Source organism: Podarcis cretensis (genome assembly GCF_951804945.1).
Source record: "Podarcis cretensis genome assembly, chromosome: 3".
Lineage (NCBI taxonomy): Eukaryota > Metazoa > Chordata > Lepidosauria > Squamata > Lacertidae > Podarcis > Podarcis cretensis.
This window is the reverse complement of record NC_137172.1, coordinates 34,214,908-34,237,349: the sequence shown is the minus strand read 5'-3', so window position 1 is coordinate 34,237,349 and position 22,442 is coordinate 34,214,908. Positions and strand designations below refer to the sequence as shown.

Sequence of the window (22,442 nt, the reverse complement as noted above, 5' to 3'; positions counted from 1 at the left end):
TATACAGTGAATTTTGTATGCTGGTATTGGGAAGCACTTAGATGAGGTTGGTCTTGGGGCAAACTATATATTGTATGAAAATGTTTGTAATCAGGTTCCAACCTCAAGAATTACTGTTAATGAAAAACAACCTTAGAGCACTGTGATTTTGAACGGTGAAGGGGGAGCTTGATGCTCTCCCTCGGGGCAGTTTTTCTACTCAAAATAGCACTGAAGCAGCTGCTTTTCCATGTGGGGTTTCAGAGTTATATTTGCAAATACATGAGTTTGTCAGCAGTCATCTAACTTGTTTTGCATCAACTGTTAAAGCTCAGTGGATCAATGTATTGTCTGCTTTAACAGTATGCCAGACTCAGGGTTAGCATGACATTGTGTTTTCATTGTTAGGGGGAAATGTGGGATATTAATAAATATAATAATCATAATAATCATAACTACTACTACTACAATTAGGGTGTTTTGTTGCACTGAACATTGCAAGAATTTCAGTTAGTGATAGGTGCCCAGAAAAAGGAGAGAAATTTCGACAGGCACTGAAAAGCTGATCTTTGTATGTTCTTTGATGCAAAGGGAGGAGTGTATCGGTGTTGTTGTGTCCCTTATCTTACTCTTTCTTTATATCTGGTGTGAAATTCAGTCCTAGCATCTTTATGATGAAATGATGCATTTGTCATTCATGGCACTACTTTTTTTGAAGTGATTCCAGCCTACATAACACATGGAAAGGTTAATTTTTCTGGCAATAAATCTGTGAGCAAAACCTGACAGGGATAATAAATAGGATGCTATTATAATACTGGAGGGAGCAAGTGAGCACGAAATAGGATTTGATCTAAAATGCAGACACGGCCTGAGAATGGGGCCTAGTCAGACAACTACTTGGCAGACCATGTATTCAGGTCATTTTGTTCAGCCAGTGGGTCTTTTTGCTTTTTTTTATTTTAAGTCCCAGAAGATTATTTTTGTTGAGAGGTGAAATGTATGCATAATAAAGGAATATTCTGACTGCTTGGCTATGACCACAGATTTCTCTCTACTGCACTATAACAAATAAACTTCAGCAGCTTTTGTAGTGTTGTTGTCAGAAGACATCTGTGCTTATGGTGGGCCTCTTGAATTGCCTTTCCACTAGAGGTACTAATTGCGTACAGACAACAACAGCAAAAACTAGTGCATTTTGAAATTAAAACCCATTAGCAGCTTTGTTATTTGCAACAAAAATGAAAAAATAACATTGGTGCTACAATAACAAATTCCTCCACTTCCTTGTGTGTGGTTTGTTTTGTTTTGTTTTGTTTTGTTTTTCTTTGTTTTTTTGGAACAAATTCATTTGCTGCCCTTGAAGGTATCTGCTATCACTCATACCTGTCTGAAAGCTGACAGGATTAAGAACACGGGGAAAGTTAATTTCCAGGTTGTTATGGTGAAGTCTTCAATATCATGCCTACATCTTCGCAGACTGTTTTTCCCTTGTGCATGGATGACAGCCTTAAATGGCTCATACTTTTCTGTGAATAAATTTTTGGCTCATGGCAGTTTTCCATTCCTCAGGCTGAAATGCATTCCCTTCAGGCATAAGTACATTATTTAGCTCCAAAAATAGGTCAGTGGCGAAGGGGGGAAATGTCATGAGAAGTTTAATTGCTTTTTTAACTTTGCAAAAATTAATTTCATTTGTCAAGAACCTTGATTAATCTGTATTGCAGGCTGTCGTATGAATGAATTACCTGTTATATTATAAATGCCACTGTTATATGAACCGTAAAAATACTAAGGAAGAATCTGAAGTAATAACCTTCAGAAGAGTGTTGCTCTCTCCTTTTTGTATTAAGCATTGGCAACGGTAAAATGACTGAACCTTACTAGGTCTTTATTTGCTGTGGTTTACATCAGTCTCAAAACCACACTCCTATATATTTTCCCTGAGCATAGCTGTCTCTATTTATAAATGCATGACCTCTATAATCAATCACAGCTAAACTTTTGCTGCTGAAGTTTTGATTTCTTGCAGGTATTAGTGGAATTCACAACAAGTACATTCTCGAGGGGGACTGTTCTTGAAGCCACAGCTGCTCCTCCACATCTGCTTCCAGACATCTTTCCTGTTTGGGTTCCAACGCTTTTCTTTTCTTTTCTTTTCTTTTTACTAGCAATCTCATAGTTCAGAGCTTGTGGACCCTTTACAGTTCTGCAGCTTTTGTCCTGGGTTAAATTAGTTTTTACCTGAGGCAGTTGCCATCTGTGTGCAGAATACTAGAGCTACGTCTAGTAGATTCTCACTTGCCCCGTGTGAATTGCTTTTCTCCACTGCTTACAGCAAGAAGTAGAGGAATTGCTTTCCAGAGCTGATATATGTATGTACTCAACTCTTAGCCATTCTCAAATATACTCAGATTTGGTTCGCTAGGATCATATGAGAGAAATGGCACCTTTCCATAATTTGGTGATACGACATCTCCTGTGATGGTCTGGGCAACTACAGTGGTTTATTTAGGTGACCGAATTACCTAAGAATGCTTAAGCACACCTGAGATGGTTGTTTGTTCTCAGAGAGCAAACTTTTGTAATTCTATATGTAAACTGAGCCTGTTTTCCTATCTTGAGTGGGAAACTTAAATATCTTATTAACAGAACTCTGGAAGTGGCTGCTGGATAAGACCATAAGGATTCTGTTTTCACAGTGGCCAAGCAGATGCCTAAAACAAGAGCACAGTGGTGCTTTCCCACCTCTGATCTCCAGCAGCCACTATTAGAGGCACTATCTATTTATAGATAATAACATTCCTATTGGTTTCCTGCTTCTTAATCTAATAACAGGTTTCTCAAAGCAGCTAACAAAACCAGTTAAGCACATCAAATATTTTAAATACAAAACTCTTTTTAAAAAAGCATCTGAAATAACAAAAAACCCTAAGTACAATAGGCCCCTTATTCTGTCCAAAAGGTGGTAGATAGAACTGGCTATGTACATCTCCTTGAGCAGGGAGTTTGAGGTGCAGATTTTTACTAAAAAAGAGGCCTAGGATTTACTTAGCTGCAACCATGACGCTTGAAAGGAAGGGATGATAATCTGGGCCTCCTCTTGACGATCTCAACACACACTTGAGAGCATATAGTACCCAAGCCTCAGAGCTTTAAAAGGTTAGCATCATCACTTTCAACTGAGCACAGAAACAATTCAGTCTGTAACACAACTACCCAAGAATAAGTTCTTTGCAAGTCCTTTGGCTTGCCTGCTTCGAAAATCTATGCAGCCTCGCTCAGTTGGCATTCCAAGTGTAGAAAGGGGAAAGATGTTTCCTGGCCAGGAGGGCACTGTCTGAAAAAGAAAGTGTAGCATTGGGTCCAGTTAGCACCTCTGAATTGCAAACCTGTTCCTTTAAAATGAGTGTAAAGTGGTACCTCTGGTTATGTACTTAATTCATTCCGGAGGTCCGTTCTTAACCTGAAACTGTTCTTAACCCGAAGCACCACTTTAGCTAATGGGGCCTCCTGCTGCCGCCGCCGCACGATTTCCGTTCTCATCCTGAAGCAAAATTCTTAACCAGAGGTACTATTTCTGGGTTAGCGGAGTCTGTAACCTGAAGCGTCTGTAACCTGAAGTGTATGTAACCTGAAGTGTACGTAACCCGAGGTACCACTGTATACCCAGTCCTTTGTCACCTGGCCTACTCCACAACTCTGTTATCTCAGGGTTGAGTTTGTTTATTAGTCCAGTCATCACTTGTTCAGGGGTTCCACTGCTTCACTCTAGTTTGGGGATAGTTAAGTAAGTAAGTAAATTTTTATTTGTACCCTGCCCTCCCCGGCCAAGACAGGGAGGCTCAGGGCAGCTAACATCAAATACATTAAAACACAATCAAACAATTGATTAAAATACAGCTTAAAAAAATAGAATCAGGATAAAATTAAATGACTGCCCATTAATTACAACCATAGGGGTCGGGAACCTCAAGTATTCATCAGGGCCAGCTATCCATGTTGGTCCCACATGAGCTGATAAAAGGGCCAAAGAGGTAACTTACAGGGTCCCATGGGGGGGGGGGTCAAAACTGGGCCTGGACCGAATGCCAGGCAGAACAGCTCTGTCATACAGGCCCTGCGGAAGGATGTCAAGTCCTGCAGGGCCCTGGTCTCCTGCGATAGAGCGTTCCACCAGGCTGGGGCCAAAGCCGAAAAGGCCTTGGCCCTGGTTGAGGCCAGTTTAACCTCCTTGAGGCCCGGGACTTCCAAGATACTATTATTTGCGAACCGTAAGGTCCTCCGCGGGGCATACCAGGAGAGGCGGTCCCGTAAGTAGGAGGGCCCTAGGCCATGTAGGACTTTACAGGTTAAAACCAGCACCAGCTACTGGTTTGGGGATAGTTAAATGACAGAACCAGGCAGAGGGCCTTCTCGGTAGTGGCATCTACCCTATGGAACACCCTCCCAACAGATGTCAAGGCAATAAACAACTATCTTACTTTTAAAAGACATCTGAAGACAGCCCTGTTTAGGGAAGTTTTTTTAATGTTTAATGCTATATTGTGTTTTTAATATTTGATTAGAAGCTGCCCAGAGTGGCTGGGGAAACCCAGCCAGATGGGTGGGGTATAAATAATAAATTATTATTATTATTCTACAGAGTGTTGTTGATGAAAGTAGTTAAAAACGGGCTAAATTTAACTTTTGATTCCTCGGTAATGGCCCAATACTTTTTTTTAGTAAAATTTATTCTAAAGGTTTTTTTAGGTTGTTCTTTAGTAAAGCTGTTGGGGTGTCATATTAATAAAGTGGAAGATAAATCCAAAATTACGCATGAGCTGCAACAGCTAACTAAAGGGCTTAGAGCTAAGGAGACATTGGCAGAGATCTTAAGTAACTTTGCCGATACACCTTGCGTGGTACTGCTTTGCCTCATATGAACAACTGGACATGCCTTATTTCAGGGAGAAAAAGGACATGAAGTATGCTTTGTGACATGGCTAGAAGTCCTTTTATCCTGTCCTGCTCTCTTCTTCTACTGTTCCACAGCACAAGGAACAGATTTGTGTAAAGAGGAACCATAAAGCAATGAAGGTAGCAGTCCTAGATTTCAATTTGTTTAGGGGTGGATTGTTGAAATACTGTTACTTTTACAGCTGATCCAAATAGGCTCAGTGTATGCCGAACCAGAGCTCATAATAGCATTCTGCTTTCCATATAATCATGGAACGAATTGGCTCTGCAGACTGTGCTATTACCAGTGCGCTGGAATTGGTGGTTTGGCACACCACTGCAGTGAAGTAATGCCTTATATTCCATTATGTTATTTAAAGAAACTGAATTACTTGGTATTTACTTAGTATTATATGCCCTGATGAAGGCATTTTAGCCATCACAGGTCAATCTGAATGTCACATATGTAGTGCATGACAGTAAAATAAACCATTCCACATTTTCTGTAGAATGAATGTAATGTAAAGAATTTTGCCCAGGTACTCAGAAATGAGTACGGACTTGTTCTCATAACTCAGTGGTCCTAGTAACTTGCAGAAGAATTTTATTTTCTGTAGTTGCAGGACAGGGTTTATATATAGCAGGAAAGAATGTACTTGTTTTGCCAACGGTTTCAGAACATCTGTTAAAAACTTCCATATGAAAAAACCAGAGAAAAGGGGTTGCATTTTTGTGTGTGTATGTGCTTTGCTACAGTATGGAATTTTTGCACTATTCAGAAAATCGGAGCAATGGGGAAAAGAGGATGCAGCTACAGATAAAGTCAAGGTAGCATTCATAGTTACACATACAAACATATGAAGTGGCCTTTTACAGTGCCGTTAACACAGACTCACAGCAGCTTCCAGGGTTTCAGGCAAGGCTGTCTGCCAGCCCTACCTAGAGATGCCTGTAGTTCGATGTGAGGCCTTCTGCTTGCGAATGCTCTGCCACTGAGCAGCCCTTAAACAAACCATCCACTAGTCTTCAAATGTTATGAAGAAGTTAGGGGTCATCTCCCTTGTCATTAGTGGCAGGATGAGAGGGTTTTTTGGGTTAATGTACAGGGGGGGGGGGAGTTTTATACAACTTTCTGTCTGGGTGCAATAGGCTTTACAATCTTCTCTTAAGATAGTAGTGAGATAACGGAAAGATGGTTGGCTGATGTGTTACATTCTCTTGGAGGTGGCTGCAGCTGTAAAAGTTCACTATGCCCAGATTACTGTGGAAATTCAGTGTGTGAAATTTTGAATTTCTTCCCTGCCTGCCTGTGAGCTCTGTAGTCAGTCTTGAAAGATTTTCTTGCATGGGTTGTTAGCAGAGTGATTTACACATACTGCAGATCCAAAGGAACTATTCACAGATGATACCTTGTGCCTGCAATCTGAACCTGTGAATTAGGAGCCGTGAACTCTGCTTTCTGAAGATGACTAAAGTTGAATTGTCTCTTCTTAAGTGTAGAGTAGCTTGATGAAAAATGGTACATGTCCCAGATTTAAAGCCATTGTTGTTTTATTCAGAGGAATAGTGGTGTGGCCTTTATTTCAATAAAACAACACTGGCCCCTAGAGGACAATCATGTTAATTTGATATGGTTTTGCTGATATAGATGCTCAGTATGTGGTCCTCTATAGAGAGTTTGCCCCTTGTTAATTGGCATAATTCTGAAATGTCAAATTTAAATCTTTTCTTCCCTACATGAGCATTTTCTATGTTTTCTGCACATATCCTGAATCTCTAGTGTTTATTTTTTTATTTTTTGTTATTTATACTGAAACTGATTATAATGAGCGCTGCAACCCCAGAGTTGTCTGCAACTGGACCTAATGGTCAGGGGTACCTTTACCTTTACCTTTTTACCTCAGCTTTCAGTAGTTGCCTTGTGTCTGCACCGTATGAGGGCTCATTTTCTTCAGCTCTGTTTTTTATTCCCAGAGTATACATATTTTGGCCTGTTGTTCTGAGGTGACTCACATTTTTTGGTCTTGATAGTCAATTGCTGGTTTTTACTGAAAAACTCTTGAAAGCATGGGCATATTTATTTTGGCTGTTGGATGTTGCCATGGGTACTGAAGTTGAAATGTCAAAACACACAGGGCAGAGATGCTTGGGAAAAAGTTATAGTGGAGTCAGGACTCCTCTTTAAACAATATATTTACTGAAAAACACAAACAGAAATTCATTACTTTGCCCCATACAAAACTGTCATATTATTAGAAGCATCATTCTTTTTCCAGACTTATTTTTACCACTCTTGCTAAGATACGTGCAGGCAGGCACATAGGCCCAGACCTAGCTAGTTGCCTTGCTGAATGAACTGAGCTCGTGCAGGAGAATCAGTATTATTGATTTGGGCATTGACAATCACTTTTTCCTACTAGCATGAAAAGCTGATGAACTGTTAGAGCCCCTAGACCTTGACACTGCAGGCAGGACCACCATATACTTATAGAATTATTAAAAATGTAAAAGTGATCCTCAGGGCAATTGGAGCTGTACATTCCAGCTTTAGATTGTCACAATACAGTGGTACCTCCGTTTACGAACTTTATTCTTTCCGGAGGTCCGTTCTTAACCTGAAACTGTTCTTAACCTGAGGCACGCTTTCGCTAAGTGTGGTGTAGTGGTTAAGAGCAGTAAACTCGTAATCTGGTGAATCGGGTTTGTGTCCCCGCTCCTCCACATGCAGCTGCTGGGTGACCTTGGGCCAGTCACACTTCTCTGAAGTCTCTCAGCCCCACTCACCTCACAGAGTGCTTGTTGTGGGGGAGGAAGAGAAAGGAGATTGTTAGCCGCTTTGAGACTCCTTAGGGTAGTGATAAAGCGGGATATCAAATCCAAACTCTTCTAATGGAGTTTCCCACTGCCGCTGCACCACCGGCGCATGACTTCCGCTCGCACCCCGGGGCAAAGTTCGCTACCCGGAACACCTACTTACAGGTTAGTGGAGCTTGTTACCCAAAGCATTCATAAGGAGGGATGGTACGAAACCCAAAGTTTCACTGTAGTACAAAATAGGCATGGATCAGAAACATTTCAGCTCTGTACAACCATATAAACGATCACCACAGGTTTGTGGTATTTCCCACTGACATTGCATTTAGCAATCCCATCTTTAAATTATTTTTAAGTTTCAGTAGCATAATCAAGAAGCCTATAAAGGCCCTCTTAAAGTAATTTTAATTTTATCATGGTATATGCATTCTGCTGGCCCCATGTAAAAAATCCAGTCCACTGTGAAATTGAATAATAATGCTATAGCAATATTTTTAAATAAACCATGAATAGTAGGCCTGGTTGGTTGGAGGATACTAGAGACAATAACACAGAGAGCTAAGCCTTCAACTGAGCTTTAAGAAGACTTTTTTTTTTTTTTTATAATAATTTTTATTAATTTTCCACACATAAAATAAAGAACAATGTAACACATTATAACTTCATACTCATCGGTTCATAGCCTTTTTTCTTTGACTTCCCCATACCTCCCCATCTCTGCATCCTTGTTTAATAATTCTTTAGCAACCCTTAAGTCCATTGTCTTAGTTCCTTTTCATAAATATTTCTTAAGTTTTTTTTTTTGTTTACTGCTGCAATTCTTTACTTCTTATCCCCTGACATCTTAACATTCCTCAATTTTACAATTATTTTTAAGATATATTTTGAAATTCTTCCAGTCCTCTTCCACTGTCTCTTTCCCCTGGTCCCGGATTCTGCCCGTCATCTCAGCCAGTCCCATAAAGTCGATCACCTTTGTTTGCCATTCTTCCAGAGTAGGTAGTTCTTGTGTCTTCCAATACTTTGCCAGTAGAATTCTTGCTGCTGTAGTGGCATACATAAAGAAAGTCCTATCCTTCCTTAACACCACTTGGCCCACCATACCCAAGAGGAAAGCCTCTGGTTTCTTAGGAAAAGTCCACTTAAGGACCTTCTTAATTTCATTATAGATCATTTCCCAGAAAGCTTTAACCTTTGGGCAGGTCCACCAAAGATGGTAGAAAGTGCCTTCAGTCTCATTACATTTCCAACACTTATTATTAGGCAAATGATAAATTTTTGCTAGCTTGACTGGGGTCATGTACCACCGGTAGATCATTTTCATAATATTTTCTTTTAAAGCATTACATGCAGTAAATTTGATACCGGTGGTCCATAACTGTTCCCAGTCAGCAAACATAATATCATGACCTATATCTTGTGCCCATTTAATCATAGCTGATTTCACCGTTTCATCCTGTGTATTCCATTTTAACAGCAAGTTATACATTCTTGATAAATTCTTAGTATTGGGTTCCAACAATTCTGTTTCTAATTTTGACTTCTCTTTCTGAAATCCTATTTTCCTGTCCTGTTTAAACGTCTCATTTATCTGATGGTAATGCAACCAATCTCGAACCTTAGGTTTTAGTTTCTCATAACTCTGAAGTTTCACCCTTTCACCATCGTAATCTATGATCTCATGATATTTTGGCCATTTAGAATCCATATTAAGCTTTTTTACTTCCCTAGCTTCCATTGGTGACACCCACCTAGGGGTTTTACTTTCCAACAAATCTTTGTATCTAATCCAAACGTTGTACAATGCTTTCCTTACAATATGGTTTTTAAAACTTTTATACACCTTTACCTTGTCATACCATAAATATGCATGCCAACCAAAACTATTGTCATACCCTTCCAGATCCAAAATGTCAGTATTCTCAAGAAGTAGCCAGTGTTTCAACCAGCAGAAAGCTGCTGATTCATAATAAAGTCTTAAGTCCGGCAGGGCAAACCCCCCTCTATCCTTTGCATCAGTTAAAATCTTAAATTTAATTCTGGGCTTTTTGCCCTGCCAGACAAATTTTGATATGTCTTTCTGCCACTTCTTGAAACAGTCCATCTTGTCCACAATCTGCAACGTCTGGAATAAAAACAGCATTCTAGGCAATACATTCATCTTAATAGTAGCGATTCGGCCTAACAAGGAAAGTTTCAGCCTTGACCATATTTCCAGATCCTTTTTAACTTCTGACCAACATTTTTCATAATTATCCTTAAATAAGTTCACATTCTTGGATGTTAAGTTTACCCCCAGGTATTTTACCCTTTTTGTAATTTCCAAACCTGTTTCATTCTGAAAACTCTCTCTTTCTTCCATTGTTAAATTTTTTTCCAACACTTTCGTTTTTTGTCTATTCAATTTAAAACCTGCTACTCGACCAAATGTTTCAATTAGTTCTAAAACTCTTTTAGTACTAGTGTCTGGCTGTTGCAAAGTCAATACTAGGTCATCTGCAAATGCTCTTAATTTATAATGTCTAACTCCGACCTGAACTCCTTTAACCAACTGGTCCTTTCTAATCATGTTTAACAAAACCTCCAGGACCGATATAAAAAGCAAAGGGGATATTGGGCAGCCCTGTCGTGTACCTTTTTCTATAGGTATTTCTTCTGTTACCACGTTATTTACAATTAATTTGGCCTTTTGTTGAGAGTATATTGCACCTATACCGTTTTCAAAACCTTGTCCTACCCCCATCCCTTGGAGATTCTTTTTCATAAAAGTCCAACAAATGTTGTCAAAGGCTTTCTCCGCGTCCACAAAAATCAGAACTGCTTTCCTATTAATGTCAACGTCCAGCAGCTCCAAAATGTCTATAATGTTCCTCACATTGTCTGACATATGTCTACCTGGGAGAAAGCCTGTTTGGTCCTTATGAATCTCATCTGCCAACACTCTTTTCAATCTTTTTGCCAAAATGTCTGCAAAAATTTTGTAATCCACATTAAGTAAAGATATAGGGCGGTAGTTTTTAACTTGGTTCTTCTCAGTCTCTGTTTTCGGTATAAGTGAGATGAAAGCCTCTTTCCACGATTCAGGTGCCTTTTTCCCCTTCAAAATTTCATTGCAAACTTCCTTCAATGGTTGTATCAGCCATTCTTTCAGCATTTTGTAGTATTTGGCCGTCAGGCCATCTGGTCCTGGTGATTTTCCCAATTTCATATTTTGAATGGCACCCTCTATTTCTTGTTCTGTTATTTCCTCGTTTAAGATCCTTTTACTTTGTTCTGAGATTTTTGGTAAACCGTATTTTCTGATGAATTCTTCTATTTCTTGCTCGTTGGTTGGCCCTTGTGCATACAATTTCTTAAAAAAGCTTTGAAAACAATTGTTGATCTCGTTGGGTTTGTGGATAATCTTTCCATCCATTTCTAAACTTGTTACCGTATTCATTTTCTGCCTTTTTTTCAATTGCCATGACAGAAGTTTCCCACATTTATCCGCTGATTCAAAAGTTTTTTGTCTCATTTGCTTTATCTTCCATTCTATTTGTTGGTTCATGAGTTCCATGTATTGCATCTGATGAAACTTTATTTCTCTCAAAATCTCATGAGACTTTGGTTTGGACCTCAACTTCTTCTCTCCTTCTTTTATTTTTTCTAAAAATTTTTTCCTTCTTTTCATTTTGTTGCTTCTTCTTAATAGAATTTTGTTGAATTAGGAAACCTCGCATCACGGCTTTGCTTGCGTCCCAAATTATTCTTTTTTCCACATCTGTTTTCCTGTTGATCTCAAAATAATCTTTTAATGTTTTAAGGGCCTTCTTATGGATCTCTTCGTCCTTAAATAGGGTGTCATTCATTCTCCATCTAAAGGAACCAGTTGTTGTTAATTTCATCTCCATCTTGACCGCATTATGGTCGGAGCACGTTTTTGGGCAGATTTCTACTTTTTTTGTTCTTGACGCCAGACTACTAGAAATCCAAATTTGGTCTATTCTTGTCCATGTCATTTTTGCTTCAGAGAAGAAAGTTCCCTCCCTCTCTAGAGGATTCTTTGTTCTCCAAATATCAATCAAGTCCATTGTTTCAGTCATTTCGAAAAAGATCTTTGGTAGTCTCCCTTCTTTTGAAATCACTTGTCTCTGTGCTTTGTCCATGTTTGTTGAGACAACTCCATTCATATCTCCCATCATTAGGATTTTATAATCTAAAAAGTCAACTAATGTCTCATGCAACTTCCTAAAAAATTCAGCCTTCCCTTCATTTGGGGCATAAACTCCCACAATTAATATCTTTTCTCCTTGAATTTGTATTTCAATTGCCAGGTATCTTCCTTGTTCATCTTTAAATATTAATTTTGGAGCCAACTTTTCCTTTGCATAGATCACCACACCTCTTTTCTTTACTTTATCTGATGAGATGAATTCTTGACCGAGTCTCTTATTTATTAATAATTTCCTGTGGATCCTGGCAATATGGGTTTCTTGCAAACATATTATATCTAATTGTTCTTTCTTCAAAATGTGAAAAACCTGTCTTCTTTTCCGAGGAAGGTTCAAACCATTACAGTTCCAACTAAGGAGTTGCAGAGACATTTTGTATTTAAGTAGCTGTTCCTCCAACTGCTCCAAGCTTCTGCTCTTCCTCCGATGGTGGTAGTGAAAGTCCAAATGACAAATTTGCTATATCGGGTGGTTCCCTCTCCTCCACGGTTCCTTTCTGCAGATCCTCCAGATACTTCTCTAGAAATAGTTCTTTGTCCTGAATTGTTTTTATTTTAATCTTCCTTCCATTGAAGTTAAAGGACAATCCTTGTGGAAATTCCCATCTGAATGGTATAGTGTTTTTCTTCAGCAGGTCTACTAAACTCTTGTAATATGTTCTCACCTCTAAAATGTATTTAGGAATGTCCTTAAAAATCTGTATCTGACAATTTTGAATCACCAATGCCTTTTGATAATGCAAATTCAATATTCTATCTCTTTCTTCTTTTGATCTCAATGTAATTAGACAGTCCCTTGGTTTTTTGTCCTGCCTTCTACCCAATCGAAAGGCTGATATTATCTCAAGTTCCTCATCTTCCTCCCATTCCTCCCGCCCAAAAGTTATGATGTTCTCTGTGAGAAATTTCACAAGGTTGTCCCCTTCCCCTTCAGGCACCAATCTAAATTTTAAATTCTTCTCTTTACGTTGAAGTTCCAGTAAGGAGAGGGCTGCATCATGCTCATTCACTTTTTTAATAATAGGCCCAAATTTTTCCCTTGTCTCTTCAGCCGTTATTTTTGCACTTTCTGCAATCTTTCGTGTCTCTGAACTTTCCTGAATTAATCTATTTATAGAATCTGTGTTCGATGCAACACTAGCCGTATTCACATCCAACCTTGTTGTCAACTCTGTTAATTTTTTAGAATTCTCTGTCGAAAGTTTTGTCAATGCTTCCAGGGATTGATTTATTTTAAGTAGAGCCTGAGTCATAGGATCCATAGAAGCTGGTGTTTTTTCCTGCACAGCTGCAGTTCCTGATATAGAGGCCCTTTTCTTGTGAGATTGTTTTGCTTTCTGCCTTGTTACTATCTCATCTGTAGGGGCACTCATATCCTCAAGGTCGTTTTCACAGAGTTGATTCCCAAGTGGAAAATCCCACTGTTACTTTTTCAAGTGCAACAGTTTCAGATAGAGCCCTCTAGAGGGAGCATTCAATTGTATCCAAATGGCAGAGATAGAAGAAAACAAAGAAGCAAGGGAGTATAACAGTAGCCAAAAGTTTCCAATGTCCAAATTGTAATGTCTCTATTTTTCTATGTGGCCAAAATGCAGCAAGGTACATCTAAGGTCCGATAACTTTTTTGCAAACAAGTCCCCACCTTTCAAAGTTTGACAGTCCACGTCCCGGTGTCTTTTTTGGGCAGCCCGACCCCAGGGGATTTGGCAATGGAAGGTCTTAATTTTCCATTAATTTTCCAGCAGATTAACAACGTTCCAATCCCTTCCCCCCTTCTCCTGCCAATCTGGGGGGAGGTTTTAAGTCCGATGTCAGTTTGACAGCTTAAAAAAATTAGAAAGGTTCCCTTTAAGTGCAGCTTGATTTTCGTTGCTTTATTCCTTCTGCAGTTCCGGGGAGGCAGACTTCCTTAATTTTTGCCTTTCCCGTTTTCAGCCAATTTTTTAAAAGTCCCGTTACTTTTTCCAATCTTACTCACGGGTGTTGTGGTCAAATTCCAATTGCAGGAAGGAATCGGCGCTCTCCGCTCATGGCGACGCGGCTTCACTCCGCTAGCTGGGTGACGACTCTCAGCACCGCGCTTACCCCGATGCCGCTCAGAAGCCTTTAAAAAGGCTCCCTCACAGTACCGGGGGGCGCAAAGGGTGCCCACCGAATCTCCTTTGTTCACAGGCTCCGCGCCTGTGATTTTAGGGGTCCCCCGCTTGCCGTAGCGGGTAAGACCCGAACTAACGGAGCAGTCCTGCCTCGGAGCTCGAGGCTCGGACCGCCATTAAGCGCTGGCGCCGACCGGAAGTCCTGAGCTTTAAGAAGACTTAATAGTGTAGTGATCACCATGGGAGGCAGAGAATGCCAGTCCCGCCGCAAGTGGGAATATTACCTTACAGAATATATCATATTAAAAGAAGTTTGGTGAGTTGGATCCCTTCTAATCAATAAACAAAGGGCCCTGCCCCAAAGAGCTTGGCTGCCAGAGACAATAATTCCATCCTCTCCATCTTAGTGTCTAATTCTGTCCGTTAATTATCATCATGGGTATACTGCATTCAGAGAGTCAAGTTCTGTAGCTCATTAGCCTGCCAAGAACCACCAGCTTCTGCAAAACCACATTGCTTTCGTCTGCTTTCAGCATAGCTGACAAAGCAGAATGTATTTGCTGGAACCAACCAAGTTTATCCACATAATTGTAAGAAGCCAAGCTGGTGTTAACAGGCCCACCTCATTTGTTCAAACTTTCCAAGAAAGCAGATCATTATGGAAAATAAGAAAAGCCAAATCATCTCGGATCTTTGTCAGTATTTTAAGTCTCCTGAAATTTTATAATCCTTCTAGCTAATGCTTAAAAAAACCCAGCCCCCAAAGAAGCAGCTTACATTTAGCTAAAACCAACTAGTTGAGTATAACTTTCTGGTTCCAAACATATTTTTGAATAAGAGTGCTAAAAATAATCCATTGTAAACTGCAACCACTTGAGAGGGCTCGTTTATCCTTACAGCACAGAATAAAAAAGTGGGGCATTAACAGCCATGGACTTCTTAGCCTCTAAATATGATGAAATGCTAAAAGCAACCAATTATTTTCTAACCACCATGTATATTCTTAGTTGTGAGCAACACTCATTGTAATGCTAATGAAAACCTTTTTTCTTTAACTAAAGTACTTGGAGGATATCCTGCCTCTGTTGCATTATTAATACTGCCAAACCACTGGAAAACTAAGTGCAAATGCCAATCCACTTAGTGCTATCATTCGGCTCAACAAAACTTTCCATTTTAAACTGTATAGCATGTGTAGAAAAGCAAAAGCAGGATGAAATATACATATACTTTTTCAGTAGCTAGTTGTCCATCTTGGAGGAAAAGAGTGCAGTCAACATGCTCACATTTAACAATGTTTTAACTTAAATTTTTTTAAATAAGACAATACTGGCAAAAATAGCCTTTTTAAAAAAATGATAGCAGTTTCTATTAAAAATTCTACCGGTTTTACACATGATTTTCAACACAAACAAATCATAATCCCTCTAATACCAAATTTAGGTAATCTGATACCATTCACTTTAAAAATAAGATAGTGATGTTTGCATATTTAAGAGATTTCAAGTTGAACAAAAGTATATTTGTTTGTTTTCATTTTGTTTCGTTCTACAAACAAAAATAGCTATACAGTGACTTACACTGGCTTCCCAGGACATTGGGGATTTTCTACCATGAAATATTAAGGGTGTCAGTTTTGGGAGGGGGAATTGAGAGAAGATGGAATTGACCTATTTGAGTCACTCACAGCTTATTGGTAGGGGTCTGGGTGTGTGCCATGACGTTAAAAACAAAACAAAACCCTCCTCTCCCTGCATTATGCAGGGATGTTTCTGGAGGAAGAAAGGGACTTCTCTTCCCCAGTCTTTATAGAACTAAAATGCTCAGGATCTGTGCCTGTAAGCAACTACAGGCTTGATTCATTTCCTGTTGGGGTCTTAGGGGCACCATGGTGTCCGACAAGGTACCTTGCCCTTCCCAATTTTTAATTATGAAGGGTTGGTTGTGCTTTCTTTGTTTAGTCAGGGTGCTTTGTCAGACTGGGGTCTGACCATTCATTATCAGTCCCCCCTGAATTTGGGGTTTTGTGGTGCCCACAACAGTTTCTTACATTTTCATAAAGCATGAGAGTCTTGTAGCATCACTCACTGGAAAAAATTACACAAAAGGCATAAGAAGTAGCTGTTTGTGCATTGATGTCCTTCACAGCTCCTTGATGGCAGGGACATTGTGTAACTGTTTCTGTAACAATGAAATGTACCTTTCTATTTACTCCTTTAAGTGTGTTGCTTAGGAAGAGTATATCAAAACAGGAGAAGGCAGAAGAAGAATTGCATCTCTCCTATTAAATGGAAACTTGCTGTTATATATGATCATCTTCAGTTTCACTGCTTGAGCTCAGTAAGAGTTCCAGGAACTAATTATTCAGCAATGGCTGGTGACATGGAAATATATTAAATATACATAGATGGTTACCCATGAATACTTTATTTATACTAAAGTGGCATCATAGTTTATTTTTATGAGCACTGTACAGGGTTTATACTGGAAAAATAATACACAAAAGGGAATTGCAAAGCCGTCCAATATTTTTACATGATTCAAAGCAACCAGTATGTCCAAATATGAGGCTTAGGATACTTTACTTTTGCTTTATACATTATTTTTCAGACTTGGTTTTTGTTATATAATGCATATGTATTAAGGTAAGACACAAGTGAATTGTAATTTGCTTAGATCCAAATTCAGCCTACATAGTGGGTTTTAGGGCAGAAGGAGTAATTGGTAAAAAGTGCCTCCCTGTCCCCTTCCAGGATCTCAACTAGATCAGCCCTTTGTAATCTGATTTTTAGAAGACATCTGAAGGCAGCCCTATTTAGGCAAGTTTTTAATTTTGATGTTTTATTGTGTTTTTAATATTCTGTTGGAAGCCGTCCATTGTGCTGGAGCTGAGCATGTCTAAATCTGGTCAGTGCCAGAATGGGAGACCACCTTTGTATGCCATCATGAGCTCTGGGATGTAATAAGGTGGGATATAAATGTACTAAATATATTTTAAACATAAATTTTGATTACAGACAGGGTCAGGGAGCTAGTGCATTCAAATGAATTCAGTGTGTCCCCTTTTGGAGCTGTCTTCTGCATTCTGAGCACGAGAAGTATATGGCCCTGAGACCTGTTCCTAATATCACAATACTTAAAGATTATAGGTGTGAAGTTTGGCTGTATGGGCCTTGGGGGAAACCCCTGACTGGGGGAAAAACTGGAGAGCTTTGTTGCAGGAACCAAATTTCTCTCTGAAGCTCCTTTTAGCTGGTTTTAACTGCAGCTACCCACATTGTTGGCATTCAGCAACTGCTCTGGCATGCCGAGCGAGCTTGCCAGGAATCCAAACATTTGTAGTGTGGTAGGAGAAAATAATACTTTTTTATACACTGGAATTAAATAACAGGCTTAAAACTTTGCTATTTCTAAATTGCTAGTACCATGTCAGTATAATTTATTATAAATATACAACATGAGGCTGTTGAATATAGCTTTCTTTCCTTTCCTTTATCAAATCAGCTTCCTTTATAGCCTCCCACTTAAGAAAAACATCTCGCTGACCTTAGCCTTACTGTGATGTAAATGTTATGATTCTTAAAATTCTTTAGGTTCAGACTGTTCAGGCTTATTCCTTAATCTCTGCTTGAGGTTGCTCTCAGGACTAGCATATATTGTGTAAGCTACTTTTTCTGCATTTGTTCAATTAATACCTATGGCCTTTAGGTCACCTATGTTTTTCATTCATGGTGTGTTATATCATATAGTAATGTTAAGTGTGCCCTAAGAAATATGTGCTATGGAAGTGAAAAAATAGCAACTACCAGTAATGTGTGGGAAGCAGGGTGCTGCTGAGAATGAAGGCAGCATGTGCTGCCATTGGGCAGGACGAGAAAAGAGCCAATCAAAGGAGCTGTTGGTAGAACTGAAGGTAAGTTGATGTTACGGATATAACCTTCAGCTACGTGACAGATTTTCAGTCTCAATAAATGTTCAGCTGTTTATTTAGGAAGCAGTGTTGTAGCCACTCATGCTCTTAAGAACCATTAAAATGTCTTGAAGTAATTGCCGTAGCTCTTAGGAGAATTACATTCCCCGTTGGCAGTACAGATGTGGGAGAGAACTTCTAGCCCAGAAGTTATGGAGCCAGAAGGGGCCTCGAAAGCCCCACCCCACCAAGAGGCCCTTGTTTCACTTCTCATCAGATTCCTACCAATCAGCTGTCTTTCGCCACAAACTCGCCCTCAGCTGATCAGAGAAAAACAGTAGAGACAAGGCAGGTACAGCTGCAGAGTCCCATTGGACAGCTGTCTCTGTCTTCTTCAGCTACTGCAGCAGCTCTGCCCACCTCTACCACACATCCTTTATGAACAGTTAGGAAGAGGAGACTCCAACAAGCTGGCATCTCGGGATGAGAGACCAAAAGCTTTGGGAGTGGGAGGGTTGTAAACGTCACAGCACCTGCAAGTCCTGGAAATGCAGGGAGGGTAGATTTGTAGAGGCTGAAGTGAGAGAGACTAAAGCTTTTAAACAATAGCATGATTTAAGGAACCTTTAAAATGCAGATTACCACCCCAGTTGGCATGTGGATGTGCTGCACACTTCTGTGGATGTTGGTTTTTAAACCATTTTCAACTTTCCTGCTACTTTGCCTTTGTTCAGAATTAATTCTGGCCTTATGGAATGTCTTTTCCTCTCTTTCTGTGTGGCTGAGAACAGCTGAAAGGAGCAGTATTTTTCATTCATAGTGTGCAATATCATGTAGCATTGTTAAGCAGAGTTCTCAGGTGTGACCCTTTCTCCCTGCCACCTGTTCCCTTTGAATGCCTACAAAGCTTCCTTATAGCTTGGTATAATGGACTTGTGCATGAGATGGACACCAGCACTGGAGACAGAATGAGCTATTAACCAAGATTGCCTATCAAAGAGATATTTCCACAAGGGAATACTGATAGGCTAGGATCTGGACCAATGGATTCAAGAAAGGAGATTCTGATGGAACATCAGGAAGAATAGCATGAGCTGTTTGACAGTGGAACACACTCCCTCAGGAGGTGGTAGACTCTCCTTCCTTGGAGGTTTTTAAGCAGAGGTTGGATAGTCATCTGTCATGGATGCTTTAGCTGAGATTCCTGCATTGCAGGGGATCAGACTAGATGACCCTCTGGGTCCCTTCCAACTCTACAGATCTATGATTCTCTCCCTCTCCCCTTTCAGAACCTTTCTTGAAGCAGCTGCCACTACATAGGCCTACCACATAATAACAGTACAAGGTCTCCAACAGTTAAGGTCTTTGATAGTTAATGTTCTGGCATCAACAGAGATCACAGAAATGTTTGGCAAAGCACAAAAGATAAACAGGAAGACCCAGACAGACAGAGCTTTTCTCCACAGGTTGTTTTGGCAAAAATTGAAGCAGGGTAGTTTTTATTCTGAATCACTTAACCCAGAACATTTTTGGCTCTGGCCCCTTTTGGTTCCAGTGCTACCTACCACTGGCATGCAGGCTCAGAAAGGTTACTCTCAGAGGTAATGCTAAAGCTATGGAAACGGTACCCTGTCCCTGCTGCACAGTTTTGGAGCCCCAGTGAACTACTAATCAGCACATCAGAAAAGGGAGGAAGGAACAGAGAATCTTCTATTCACACCACTTCTTACCAGAGATTAAAAATTTTTGGAGAGCTGCAGAGACAGGGGGAGGAAAACAATGAATTATTCTCCAGCTTGGTTTTTGATCCAAACCACAGAATAATTCAGGGTTTCTAAAAGCTCACTTTTCATTAAGTCCAAAGTTTGTCTGAGCCAGGTTTGGAAGAACTTTCCTTCTAATACTACTATACTTTTCATAGTGAGCTTCATGCAGCCCCAAACAGACTGATTACTTATTTAAACTAGTGTACACATCTAAACTAGGGACGCAGGTGGCACTGTGGTCTAAACCACAGAGCCTAGGGCTTGCCGATCAGAAGGTCGGTGGTTCAAATCCCCGCGACGGTGTGAGCTCCTGTTGTTTGGTCCCAGCCCTTGACCACCTAGCAGTTTGAAAGCACATCAAAGTGCAAGTAGATAAATAGGTACCGCTCCGGCGGGAAAGTAAACGGCATTTCCGTGTGCTGCTCTGGTTTGCCAGAAGTGGCTTAGTCATGCTGGCCACATGAGCCAGAAGCTGTCTGCGGACAAACGCTGGCTCACTCGCCCTAGAGAGCAAGATGGACACGCAAGCCCAGAGTCATCTGTGACTGGACCTAACAGTCAGGGGTACCTTTACCTTTACACATGTAACAAACTCACCAGTGAAACATTGCCAGGAGTGAATAACCTTGGAGCAGAATAGGAAGCAAAATTGAAAGTTCAAGAAATGTTAGTTCTTGTAGTTGAGGAAATACTCTCAGGGTTGAGCCCCTACAGGGAAAGACTGCAGGTGTATATTACCTTTTCATGTCAAATATAGAAAGCTGAGGGCAGTGATCAAACTTAAAACATTTAAAGTTTTAATGAACGATTTCAAAATAAAGAGTAACGAATTTATGGGCAGGAAAGAATTATTGAATATAACAATGCTTATGTATTGTGGTAAGTATTGTATAATGAAAGACATGAACTATGGAAGTTGGAATTCCTGGTTAATGAAGCCTTTAGAAACAGTGTCACTAAATACTTCTCGGGAATAGTTGTTTTAGTAACACTGCCCCGTATGGTTGGCAAGGGGTAATGATCTCTAAAGTACTCTCCTACTGATTCACTTGTGTGCCAGCACAAAAGAGTAAAATAAATCAAATGTTCTGTTCTCTGGGACTATTATCCAGCCATTTAAAAACATTTAGACCAGAAGTAATAAGCAAACAACACATTTCAAAGGATACTTGTTAATTAAGTGCTGTGTGCCGGGTGTGAACATGAGCACAGAGGCACTTCTGATAATATATTGATTTGTACTGCAAGGTACTTCACAAACACCACACAATCTTTTTCAAGAAAAAGGGAGATGTTTGATCTTCATGTTCTGTCTGAACTGAGTTTTTAGTATCTATGAATATGTATGAATACTGAATACATACTGAGTTTTCAGTATGTATTAATTTATCACTTTTCATACATAGAAGAGTGCTTCAAAGCAACATAAAGCATGAAATACATCAAAACTCAATATAAAGGAATAAAACACAATGCATAAATGTGCCTCCACCGGAATATTTATAAAAGGACAAATTTTACCCATCCAACTAAAAGTCAAGTAGTATAAAGACCACTAAACCCCTACTACCCTTCCAGTTAATAGTCAAGGGTGTTTTTTAACCTGGTACCTAGATGCACAATCATGATAATAATTACTGGAAACTGTTTAAACTGAAGGATCAGGCTGATTTTAAAAATGGCTTGGAACCAAGTGGCAGAACTGTGACCTGACCAGTCAGCCATTTGTACTGAAAGAAATAAAGGATAATGGAGAGAAATAAGGGATCATGGGTTAAAAGTGATAGTAGGGCAAAAGTATTGTGCCTCTCACAAATATGAAAGCCTGCGGGGAAGAGATGAAATTTAAGCTATTTTGTTTTCTCCACCTTGCTTTGCTTAGTTCTTATTTACATCCTTCTAAGAAAACTACAGAGCTTGTGCATTATATATGTCTTCTCTGATTTTTTATACCCTAAAAGGCTTTTTTTTTTTACCGTTCAACCATTGCTTGCTTCATTTGGACTGATTCCTACAGGATTACGCTTTGAGCCTTCTCACTGCATTGACAAATTGGAAAATACTGCCCTAGAACATAGGTTACCAAATAAGGGTTTTGTTGACAGAGCCAAGGGGGTAAAATTAGCACATGTTCATTTTATTAAATTTATGGCTTCAAAATATTCAACTTAGTATTTTGCAGGAAAGCCAACTGACCCCCATCTTGCTTGGGCTGATGGGTTTTAGAATGCATGCCAAATACTTTCAGAATTACATATTTCAGGAACTGTTTTTGCCTCTTAGAAACTTGAAAATGGCTTTCTCATTTTCTACTTCTTCTCCAGCATCTTGGTCTGTGATTCACTAAAAAAGTTTCCTTTATTCCATTCAGTCACTTTGAAAGTGCCATTTCTTGTACATATGATTTAATTTCTTCAGTGTGGCCTTACATTCTTTATTAGTAAAATACCTGGTTTTATTTTTAAACTGACCTTTAGTTAATAAAACTGGATGGTCTTAGAACCATAGAAAATATTGATAGTATTTCCTTCTATAATGGCAGAAATATCTTTAGGGGTGAAAGAATGTAAAGTGTTTGTTTTCAGAATACAATCCTCCTGATTTAGTAACAGTTTTTGTTCTTTAAAGGGTGGGAAAAATAGCTTCCAAGAGAGAGATGATGTCATTCTTCTCTGTAGGAATTTTAACCATATTAAATATTAAACTTAGCTTCAGTATTTCATCCTCTG

The 22,442-nt window shown here is 39.5% G+C and overlaps 1 protein-coding gene across 1 annotated transcript in view; it reads left to right on the top strand.

Moving 5' to 3' along the window:
- The window catches only part of LCLAT1 (lysocardiolipin acyltransferase 1), a 94,227-nt gene that overhangs the window by 52,578 nt on the left and 19,207 nt on the right, over nucleotides 1-22,442 (top strand). The window lies entirely within an intron of this gene.